Here is a 12,022-nt window from a genome sequence, read left to right on the forward strand (position 1 = left end):
TACTGAGGGCAATAAAGTGAAACTCTGTCTCTACAAAAAAAAAAAAAAAAAAAAGAAATAATCATATAACTTTCTTTTCAGGAGAATTTTTCTTTTCCAGATCTCTAATCCATAGGTGATATGGGATGAGCTAGTTTACATACATAAACCCCGCTTCATTGCTTCGCATTACAATACACAAGAGTGTATGTAGGCTCTTGGTTGAGATTGCCTGGGTTTGGATGCTCCTCTGCAGCAAACCTGTACAAGCCGTTTGATTTCTCTATGCCTTTATTCGGGATCTGGGAATCATTACAGCCCCTACACTGGAGGATTGCTTTGCTGAGTAGATGGAATAATTTAAACAGGAAAGTTGACTCAGAATAAGAATGCAATAAACATGAACTATTATTGTTTCTCTATAAAGTCTTCAGTGTTATCTTATTTACTTTATTATAACTTTTTTTTTTTTTTTGGTATAAGTCTTGGTGCAATATTGGAGTATGTTGGGCATGTCTGCTTTATCTGCCAGCAGCAGGGTTGCCAAACTGTGCCCTAGAAATTGCTCTGCTGCCAAATCCTGACTTCTGAACATTTCTCTGGTACCTTCGGCCTTATCTGTAGAATGGCTTCCCTTTGCCCTTCACCTGCTTGCATACTGAGAGGTAGACATTTTGTAGTGGCAGTTGAGCTATTGATAGAATGCTCCTACAAAGACTTAATCTTCTGTAAATAAGTTTGATGAAGATGAGTTCAGTCATTCATTTCCCAATTCCCATCTCATTGCATTTTTTTAAGCCTTGGTAATCAAATATAGAAAAGCATAAGGATAAAATTGTGGCCAAAAGTTATGCAAACTACTAATTTATTGATATAGAAATAGACTTTGTCTTTGATGTGTGTCTTTCTTGTAATTTTAATGTTATTTTTCTTGATGTTGACTTTGACTTCTAGCTGGAAGGAGGAAAAACATATTACTCCTATCTGTGCCTGAAAGGAATCCACAAGACAAATGTCTTTTAATCAGCATGCGAGGGATGCAGCTCTAACTTGGGGGAGATGCTCTTCATCGGCAGAAAGTGATGATTATGTCTCTCCACCTTGTGGTTCGTTTTCCCAGAAAAAATTGATTTTAAGTGGGAAAAGATAGAAATGGCACCACAAGAACTATTTCTAGAAATTGCTGTTTTCTTACCCGGCAGGAACGCCACATTGCTGAGCAACCACCGTCCTTTCTAAGGAAAGCAGTTATTTCACTGTTGTAAATGAAGATTGAGCACGATGGGTGATGTGTGAGGAAGACGTCCTGTAATTGATTTGCAAAAGCACAAATCCATCTCAGCGGTAGGGTTTTCAGAGTAGGGGATCTTGTAAATTTTGCCTGGCTGCCATTGTCATTGTGGTTATGTTTATTCCATTTCTGTTACTGCCTGTTAGGTGAATGTTTTGCTTTTATGGGATAACTTTGGAAACCCAAGTTATTTCTCTCGAAGCTAAAGGCAGAAGTCTCCTTCAGGACTGGCTCATTCTGAGAGGTTTGAAGCTGTTTTTCCTGCAGAGGAGGTATGTTGTTAGACCGGGCTTAGTTCCCTGCTGTGCAGCGTACACCACGCTGCCTGGGAAAACTGTAAAATGGAATTATCTAAGAAAGGAAAATTCCCAGAAGCCTTCCAGTTGTTTTTATTGCTAAGTGCTAAAAAACAGTGTGTGGGATGAGGTCTTGTCTTCCTCCCTGTTTTTCAAGACCGAACATTCAGGGCTAAGAGGCTCTAGTGATTGAAGTTGTGTTAAATAAGAAGCAACAGGTGACTTAACTAAGAAGCAACAGGCAGACAGATGAAGCACAGCTGTCACCATTTCATGTACTGCTGGTCTCCAGAGAAACATACCCAAACCTCAGATGACAAAAATGATAGTAAAGACATTACTGTTAGTGGAGGCGGTTGGAACATTGTCAAACTCTTACAGAAAAGTATTTTATTCCACATTTTCCCATTCCACTTGTTTTCACCTTTTTCTGGGTAAATTTATGCACAGAGATCATAAATATATTCCTCCACTTAAGCTATTTCTCATGATTTGAAAATTTTGTCTTTTTCTATTGTTAGGAAAGTTTATGTAGTATTTATCATTATTAAAAAATAACCCTCTTTTAATTAAATTTTAGGGTCAAAGATTTTACATATTTGTGGACCAGTTTATTGAATTATCTAATTATTCCAAAGGGGGTAATATTTATAATGGTTTTAATAATGGAGAACACAAGTTAAGGACCTGTTATGGGTGCTTTTTAAGAGTTGTTTGGTACTCAGACTGCAAGCTTTGCCTTGCTCAGCAAAGGGAACAATATTTTACATTATGGTAAATGAAGGGTAGGTTTCCGTCCTAACCCACGCGGGTGTTGATCTATCATGCTGGGGTTTCTTGCCGCTTCTTTGGAAACGTCAGTCCCAAGTCACCACGGCTCCAATATTGACAAGAATGATGTTTTGTTTTCCTCGTGGACCATTGGAAGAGGGCTTTCTCTCCTTCCTCTCCAAATCAAGCAGTGTGGGAGGCTCTGTGTCATGGTCCTCTTTGCAGCGCGGGAATGTGGAGGGAGTTGTGCATGGCCACCCCTGGCTCAGGTGGCAGTGGAGAGAAGTTTTTGCTCTACCTGTCAGACCTCCCATGCCCCTGACCCAAATGGTGGGGTTACGCTGGCCACCCGCTGGATCACAAGTGGGATTCCCAGAGGCTGGAGAGAGATGAGGGATTCTGTAATGAATACAGAAGGCCAGAGGGACAAGTGAAGTCCGAGTCCCTGAGGACCAACATTCAGTCAAATGGTCTGTGACAGGGGCAGAGCAGATTGCCTCTACAAGGCAGACGTGAGGCCCGGGGGGTAGGTGTACCCCTGCCTTTGTATGGGGACTCAGCACTTGCCACTGGAGAGGAAGGGTGGTGTATGTGATTTTTGAACCACCGTGAAAGGGATACTTCTTTAAAAAAAAATCTCAGATTAATATCAGGTTACATATGATTAGGTCACACAGGTTGCTCTATTAAGGTTGAAGTTTGGACTGCAGTCATGCCCTGAACCCGGGAAGTGTGCAGTGTACTCGGTGGGTGGGAATTTGCAGCCCCTTCCCACTTATTGGTTGAATTTTTCTCTCCTGTGAGAAAGGAATACTGTTTTTTTAAAAAAGTGGTATGTTTATAAGTTCAGAGCCACTTGTAATGCTTTGGAGTAACAAAATATCAGTACAGGTTAAGGAATGTAACATAAGGAATGGAAACTACATTTATGACCAATTAATAAAATTATTCCTTTTAAATTTCATGAAAAGCTAAGAAAAATATAAGAAAAGATTTAGAAAGTTTATGATTTTATAAAATGCTGATGTAAATTTAGTACTTATGTAAAACACCAAAGTTGTTCTTATGGGAAAAAATCTTATCTGAAATAATGTCTTTTTAAAAAATTTCATACTGTGCTCGCTTCGGCAGCACATATACTAAAATTGGAACGGATCAGAGAAGATTAGCATGGCCCCTGCGCAAGGATAACACGCAAATTCGTGAAGGGTTCCATATTTAAAAAAAAAAATTTTTCATATTAATATAGGAATATAGATTAAGTGCTAGTAGATCTCATAGTTTGCTTTTTTAAGGTTGAAGTCTGGGTTATAGTTGTGTCTTTCACCCAGAAAGTGTACAATATGCCCTTGCCCTGTACCTGTTGGTGGAATGTCTTATATACATGAAAGTCATTACTGTATAGCGACTTTCCTACAGAAGGAATCTAAAGGCTAAAGGCAATTTAGAAAACTCAATTTTTGGTATGGATTCATCATGTGTTTTAAGAGAGTTGTATTTAGACATGGGTACAACATTGTGAAATACCTCCTTCCTTTTTAAAAAGCTTTATAACATTTCCTTGTTCTTCTCATTCTCTTTTGTATGTAGGTGTTTTAAAAGTGATATCTTATTTTCTGGCTTCATCAGCCTAAAATCAGTCTAGAGTTCTTTTTGAAAACTCCTGTCTTGAATATATTCCTCAAATTTCTCTAACAATCAGACTGTGCTTAGCGTTCATTCCATCCTTCCTTCACTCACTTGGCGCTGCACTCATCTGTGGGAATATAGCGACTAAAGAAAGTCCTGGTTCCTGCCCTCCGGCCTTCAATCAGATTACAGATTAAAAATGCAAATTCTGGAGTCCTTTTCTTGATGCCTTAAAAATTTATGAGCATTAATTATGTGGAATCTACCTCTGAGCCCCCTTTTTTGAAGACTAGTTAATGGCTAGGTAAAAATTAGAGTTTTCTGAGCTAAAGGTATCGTAAATCTGACCCAGGGACCTTTGTTTTACTGTGTGACAGTTTACAAAATACTTTCATTAATATCCTTGGAATGCAGTAGAACATCTTGTCTTTTTATAGCAGTTTACAATTTATAATGTGTTACAAACGATCTCATCAAATGAAAAGATTTAATGATATTACATATGGCATTGTCCAGGGTCCAGCTCTTATTGGACCCTTATGTTTATGTTGGCTCGAGATATTCCAAAGATCTTACAAGTAGAACAGTGTGACTTCATGGATAACACAACAAACTACTAAATTAGAAAACCTGAGTTCTAATCCTAGCTTTCCTGGTACCTGATTTTATCACTTTACTGTTCAAACCTTGTGTTTACTCATCTATAAAATGCAAGGCTGGGGTGGGAAACAGTTAAGTTTCTCTGGTAGGTATTCTTGTGTGACAGACCATCCCCAAACATCAGTATCTAAAAGCTGTGGGTCACCTGGGCAGTCCTGCTGATGTGGACCAGGCTTGCCCTCTCTGACTGGGCTTGCTTGTTCTCTGTAGTGAGCGAGCCTCTTGGCTAGGGGCTGCCTCCTCTGGGATGGCCTCACTTGCAGATCCAGCAGATGAGAGCATCGTGTATTGGTCATTATCCAGCATGCGTACGTACGAGATCTCGCGAAGAGTGTGAATTCTGGCACATTCTGTCGGCAGAAGCAAATCTCAAGGCCAGCTCAGATTCAAAAGATGGGAAAATAGACTCCAAAGCCTCATTAAAATAACATGAAAACAGGGAAGGGTGAAGAATTATAGCCTGTTTTGCAATTAATTTGCCCCTTTAAGCACTAACATTTTCTTAAACCCGTGAGTGATCTAATTGGTTATTTGAATAGCGACACTACTCTTTGGCACTGAAAGAGATACAAAAGAGAAAAATAAAGTAACCCCTGACTGTATCTAAGGTGCTTTGTGTTTTATAAAACTACTTTCACTTTCTAGAGAAACATAAAATTAAAGATACCCTTGAGGAGCTGGCAGTGTGGTTAAAGCAAATAAGCCTCATATATTTGAAAGTAGAAAACATTACAAAGACCATCTTTTCTGGGGTTGGAGAGGAGCTACAGGATTTAGAAAAGAGGCACAGATGGGCTGGAATTATCCACTAAGCCTTGAATGATGAGGTATCAGTAGTTAGATCTGGACCAATCAAATCCTTCCTTTCTGTCACCCTTATATACACAAAGAAAGCAAAAATTATTTTCATTAATAAACATCTAATTTAAAGAAATAGTTTGCTGCTGAGTAATTAATCCCCAAACTTATTTTTTGCTTGTCAAAAGGAGAAGTTACATCTTGAATATCAACATTTATTTAGTAAGTAACAACTGTGCTCCTAAGAATGTTTAATTTTCTCGTGACCAAATATGGGCAGTGCTCGTGGCTCAGTGAGTAGGGTGCAGGCCCCATATACCGAAGGTGGCAGGTTCATACCCAGCCCCTGCCAAACTGCAACAAAAAAATAGCCAGGTGTTGGGGCGGGTGCCTGTAGTCCCAGCTACTCAGGAGGCTGAGGCAAGAGAATCGCCTAAGCCTAGGAGTTGGAGGTTGCTGTGAGTTGTGACGCCACCGCACTCTACTGAGGGTGACAAAGTGAGACTCTGTTTCTAAAGAAAAAAAGAGTCACCAACTAGTTTTAGGTAGTAATTCCTTTGAATAAAGCAAATGGGATTAATTTCAACCACTAGCAAAGCTGTTCACCCAAATCTATTTCCCCTTGCTGCAGCTCCCAGCTTCTCTGGAGATTAATTGTACCATTTGACTAAGTTTCATCTCACGGTTAGCCTAGTCAGCCAAAAAAGGGAAAGAGCATGGAGGAGCATGGATGTAGTGAAGGTTTTCTGGAACAACCTGGAGAGCCCTGGACTATTAACTGAGCGAGACATGTGTGTATTGCACTGTGTTTACCCCGTTACACAGTGGAGCTGTTTGTTTCCATCAGTACAGTCTGCCTTAGCTAATGAAACCAATATTATCTTTGCTTGAGAAATCATTAAAGAATTTTCCAGTTGGGCGGCGCCTGTGGCTCAAGGAGTAGGGCGCCGGTCCCATATGCTGGAGGTGGCAGGTTCAAACCTAGCCCCGGCCGGAAAAAAAAAAAAAAAGAATTTTCCAGTTTATCTTCTCTGTCCACAGACATTACTCTTGAGACAGAGTTGAGTTCAGCAAATACTTAACCGACTTTCTTTCTCCCATGTACCAAAGGCTGAACTCATTGCTGAAGCCAGGGTTGAATAAGACTCTTCCTGCTCCAGGAAGCTCAGTCTGTTCACAGATGGACAAATATGTAAATAGGCCATTGTCTTACAAGGCGATGGACCTGTTTTGGAGTATAGGCTAAATTAGTCCACCAGAGAGATCGAAGTATTCAGTGGCTGAAATAAGACAGAAAATTCTTTTACTGTGACAGTTCAGAAGTAGGTGGGCAAGCCAGGGTGGGTAGGCACCTCCGCTCTAGAGAATAGTAATAATAATACTAATAAGCATCTAACCATTGGTAATAATGATAATAATTATAGGTAGCATTAACTGGCACTTACTTTGTATTAAGCTCAGTTTCAAGAACTCTTTTAACTGTTACAGAAACCACACATGTCAGGGAATATTTTCCCAATTTGCAGATAAGAAAACTGAGGCACAGATTGCTTAAATTTGCCCAATTTCACATAGCTAGGAAGTGACCCACCTGGGCTTCGAACCCAGGCATTCTGAGCCGGTGCTTTAACCACCGCACTATACTCATGTAAGCAAGTTGATAGAACAGGTATTTGCTGTTGGTCTGGGACCATCCACTGATATGCTGATCTTGGTGGACATTTGATAGCTTTAAACTCTGTTCCTTTACCTTATAAGCCAGCAGTTCTCAACCTGTGGGTTGTGACCCCTTTGCAACAAATGAAAATACATCGTGGCATTAGAAAGGTTGAGAACCACTGTTATAAGCTAAGGTTGTAATGGTGTACTTGGTGCTTGTGAGGATGCATTTTTCTTATGTTGCTTTATGTTCTAGATTTATCAAAATTCTCTTAATTTTTGTGGGTCTCTGTTTTCTTTTCTTTTTTTTTTTTTTTTTTTGAGACAGAGTTTCATTTTGTCGCCCTCAGTAGAGTGCTGTGACATTACAGCTCACAGCAACCTCAAACTCTTGGGCTTAAGCAATTCTCTTGCCTCAGCCTCCCAAGTACCTGGGACTACAGGCGCCTGCTACAACACCTGGCTTTTTTTTGTTGCAGTTGTCACTGCTGTTTTAGCTGGCTGGGGCCTGGTTTGAGCCCGCCACCCTCGGTATATGGGGCCGGTGCCCTACCCACTGAGCCACAGGCGCCGCCTGGGTCTCTGGTTTCTTCCGTAGTCAGTAAAGGAAGTACTAGTTCAACAGAGCCAGGGAGAAGTCTTGCCTTGTGTTCCCCTCCCAAGCTAACTTCATGGCTCTTCAACTTACTCAGAATGTGTTCTGCTGATACTTGCTCCCACCAAGTGCTTGCTAAGTGGCTTCCTGCTGAACAAATACAGAACAATACCCTATGTGGAGTTCATCTCCCCTGACGCGTTAGAAGCGCAGTGCTGGTCTTCCTGTCCTATGCACTTGCCCTGTGGCTCTTACTCAGACCAAGAAAGGGTCTGTAACAATATAACAAAGACATCTGTACCAGAATGTTTATTGCAGCCCAATTCATAATTGCTAAGTCATGGAAGAAGCCCAAGTGCCCATCGACCCACGAATGGACTAGCAAATTGTGGTACATGTATACCATGGAATATTACACAGCCTTAAAGAAAGATGGAGACTTTACCTCTTTCATGTTTACATGGATGGAACTGGATCATATTCTTCTTAGAAAAGTATCTCAGGAATGGAAGAAAAAGTATCCAATGTACTCAGCCCTACTATGAAGCTAATTTATAGCTTTCATATGAAGGCTATAACCCAACTATAGCACAAGACTATGGGGAAAGGGCCATCTTAGAATGGGTAGAGGCGAAACCTACTAAATGCAGAATACAAATGTCCACATACAATAACTAAGAAAATGCCATGAAGGCTACGTTGAACAGTTTGATGAGAGAGAATATTTCAGATTGTATATGAAACCAGCACATTGTACCCCTTGATTGCACAAATGTACACAGCTATGATTTAACAATAAGAAAAAATAAAATAATTAAAAAAAAAAAGAAAGGGTATGAAGGTCTCAGGTTTCCCTCAACCACTCCCTGAAGAAGGTTAGATTTGCCAGAGAAGACAAAAAATAATTTTTACATAGTATTTTTACATTTTTCCCCTGTAATATTTGCACAGACCAGCGAGGCACATGCAAACCTAGCCTAAACTTCACATTCTCTTCTCCTTGCTTATGTACAGTTGGACTATGGGAAATGCCATTTTCATTACTGCCCACTCCTTTTTGTCATTTTATCAGAGCATTTTTCTGTGGGTTACACAGGATCAGTTTTCTTGTGGGGATAATTTTAGTTTTCCCTCAAATCCTGCATCTGTTGTCCTACGTTGCCCCTCATCTGTGGTAATTGTTCTCCTGTAGGGGACGGTGGCAGCAGTGGACTCTGGACATCCGTCACTTGCTTGCTGAGCGCCTCTGGCTTCGCAGCTGCCCTTTGATGAGGAGGCAGGGCAGGTGCTAGAGGATCCTTGGAGATGCCCTCTCCCTGGGGCCGCCGCGTCTGGTCAGCTTGTTGGATTGTGTGAGGGTGCTTTGAGTACAGGATGTCAGGCAAGACAGAATGAAAGAAGGAGCCAGGCAGTGTCGATTTACTAAAGTTGGCAGCTCTATGCTCGGAAATTCAGATGTAAATCATGATCCAGGTTGGACTGCTGTGCGTACCTGTACTACGAGGAAGGTTTTAAAAGTCCAACCAGCCTGACAAGGGGGATTTGTAAACTGCAGGCTGCACTTTTGTTCTTTGGGTACAATGGATTTGAGCCATTCGGAAGCAAGTTACGTAATTTTCTTCAGTCATCGCGCATTCATCATTATTTTCCCCAACAATGCTCCTGAGGTCCAGTAGTGAACTGGGAGCCTGGAATTTCAGTTTCCCTGACTGGGTCCACTTTTCATCAGCCACGTTACCTTTGGCAAATTGTTTTAATTCTGTCCTCTCTACATCAAAGCTGATCATGGTTTTTGGAATTTATGGGCAGGCGCAGGGGATGGCGTTGTCAGCGTTCTGAGTTTGTGTTTGGACTCTGCCACTCTCCTAATGTAAGCTTTGTCAAGTTGCTACCCTCTCAGATGGGGTGAGGCGTGTGCACCTCACAAGCTGGTGCAGAGATTAAATAAGGTCACGCAGGATCATCATCAAGCACAATGTCTAGCTCGTAGTGTAACATAAAAGGGCCTGAAAAAAGGGGAAAGTGTTTTTGGTCTCTTCAAAACCCACTTTCCCTTTGAGAACTAAAACTTACACCCCGACTTCAGGCCAGTGGTTGGGAGGAGCAGGTGAGTGCCCCTTGTTGTTTGTGGCACAGGAGATGAATCCAGAATGAATCTAGGATGAATTCACAGGATGAATCCAGGCAGAGGTTGCAAGATTGTCTTAGCCAAAGATGGGATGAATCAGAACGGCCTTAGGGACAGGTGCTGAGCTTTCAGTAACAATAGTAGTTGCCCATTAAATTCTGGTTATTATCTTGTTTAATTATTCTTCTTAGTAGCTATTATCAAGTCCTGAAATTGGATGCAATGCTGGCAAAGTACCAGTAGAAGTGCGAGAGATGTTTTTCTAACAGAAAGAAAGGTCATACCCATTGCTACTTAGCAGCACTGTTTTTCAATGGATTAGTGGTTGCTCAATTAGCATTGAAACACTTTCTTCAGAGAATTATTTTCACAAACAAGAAAGACTTGTGGATACCATCTGAGTGGCAGTCAGTGTGGCATAGTGGAAAGATCATGAGATTCCAGAGACAGTTACACACATGTAGGTGAAAGATCTGTCTTTGAATTCTGGTACTTCCAGGTACTAGCTGTGACCTTGAAAAAGTTAACTAATATCTCCAAGCCTCAGTTTACTTGTTCCTAAAATGGAGATGAGATGATAATATTGACTTAAGCTGGACTCTTTGAGGACTAGAGCTGAGGCATAGAGTTAGTAATGTCATGCAGGTAATATGGGATTAATTAATAGAACAGGACAAAATGTTGCCATGTACTTTCTGAAGGTGTTTTGTTTTATTTTAGAATATTATGGAGGTACATGCAATTTAGTTACATATTTTGCTTTTGTGTATTTTAAGTCAAAGTTGTAGGTGTGCCCTTCACCCAGAGAGAATTTACCCCAAAGGATCATGATCTGAAGGTGTTTTAAATGTCATCTAAGCTTTGAAAATCTCCCCATTGGGACCTCTGCTGTTCTGTAAAGCAGCCCATTCTTTTCCTTCTAAACATATAGTCACAATTTGCATTCGTATGAGTATTTGTATGTTTATTTAGTATTTTTTTGCATTCATGATTGTTTATATGTTTGTTTACTATCGATCTCTTCCCAGCTGAGGCCTGGGTTTGGTTCTGTTCACCCTTGCATAGATCGCTAACAAAGGGCCTGGCATATCGGTGGCGCTCAGTAAATCTTTGCTCAATGACTAGATGAAATGACTGCCATCAACCAGCGGTGGTATTTCTCCTCTGTAAGCACATACCATTTATTTGTCACCCCATTTCATATTGCATTTAATGTCACCTGTCGTCTTGTTAATTAGCACTTGTAGAATGGCTAATTATTTTCATATACCCTCCACTAGCTAATTAGCCGCTTCAGTTGCTGGAGCCTTGGATGAGGGCCACATCCCTCACATATTGAACAGCACTCTGCATAGTGGTTATTTTTTGAATAAATGAACCAGAAAAGGAAAGAGAAAACTACCTCATCCTGGAGACTGCACCAAAGATTAAACTGTAGAGACACGTGGGAATGGACTCAGAACTCTCTCTTGCTGTTGTTTCTGCCCGTTGTTTTGACAATGATCGATCATTGACGACGAGAAAGACTAGACAGGTTGTAATGACCAGCTCTGTTAGCCTCCTCATCATTCTTCATGGGCCATCCTGATGGCCCCAGAGTCAGCCACTGGGGCCCCACTCCACGGTCACCCTGCATCCTCGATGGCGCTGCTCCGAGCGGAATTCCTCCTTCAGGTCACTCCCTCCCTCTCTCGTGAGGAGCTGCTCTTTGGCTGCCCGTTCCCCGTCTGCTTTCCTCTTCCAGTTGTCCTTTCCATTTGTAATCTCTGTTTTTACCTCCTGTCTACCAGCCTTAGCCACATCCAAGTTCACAGTGAACCAGCCACGTTTGAGATCAGGAATCTTACCCGTGGGCCTTCCCTTTCCCACTAGGTAGCTTGACTCTGCATGGTCCTGTTTCTGCTCTGAAACGATATTTGATACCTTCCAAACTATAAATCCTAACTTTAGCTTCACCCTCTCTGCCAGTAAACAATCTTTTGTTAATTTTTAAAAATCCCTGCATGACTGTAATTCCACATCATCTCTGCTTTCCTCAAGTTTTCCTGGCTTCCTCTTCCAGAAAGGTTTAGTAACTTGCCCAAGGCCACAGACAGGGTAATTGCCTGAATGGGGATCTGGACCCAGGCACTCTCCTCGAGGTCTGGCTTCGATTGTGCTCCTTCCCTCCTCCTGTGCTACTCTGCCTCCCTTTCCCACCAAATGAAACACGTTCT

The 12,022-nt window shown here is 41.4% G+C and overlaps 1 protein-coding gene and 1 non-coding gene across 2 annotated transcripts in view; both read left to right on the forward strand.

Annotated features, from left to right (window-relative positions):
* The window catches only part of FRAS1 (Fraser extracellular matrix complex subunit 1), a 482,654-nt gene that overhangs the window by 103,146 nt on the left and 367,486 nt on the right, over positions 1-12,022 (forward strand). The gene's annotated exons all lie outside the window — the stretch shown is intronic.
* Positions 3,453-3,559, forward strand: LOC128592382 (U6 spliceosomal RNA). The gene has a single exon (XR_008381854.1). It is a non-coding gene; the product is annotated as a U6 spliceosomal RNA (small nuclear RNA).

The sequence above is a fragment of the Nycticebus coucang genome, chromosome 1 (assembly GCF_027406575.1).
Source record: "Nycticebus coucang isolate mNycCou1 chromosome 1, mNycCou1.pri, whole genome shotgun sequence".
Taxonomy (NCBI): domain Eukaryota; kingdom Metazoa; phylum Chordata; class Mammalia; order Primates; family Lorisidae; genus Nycticebus; species Nycticebus coucang.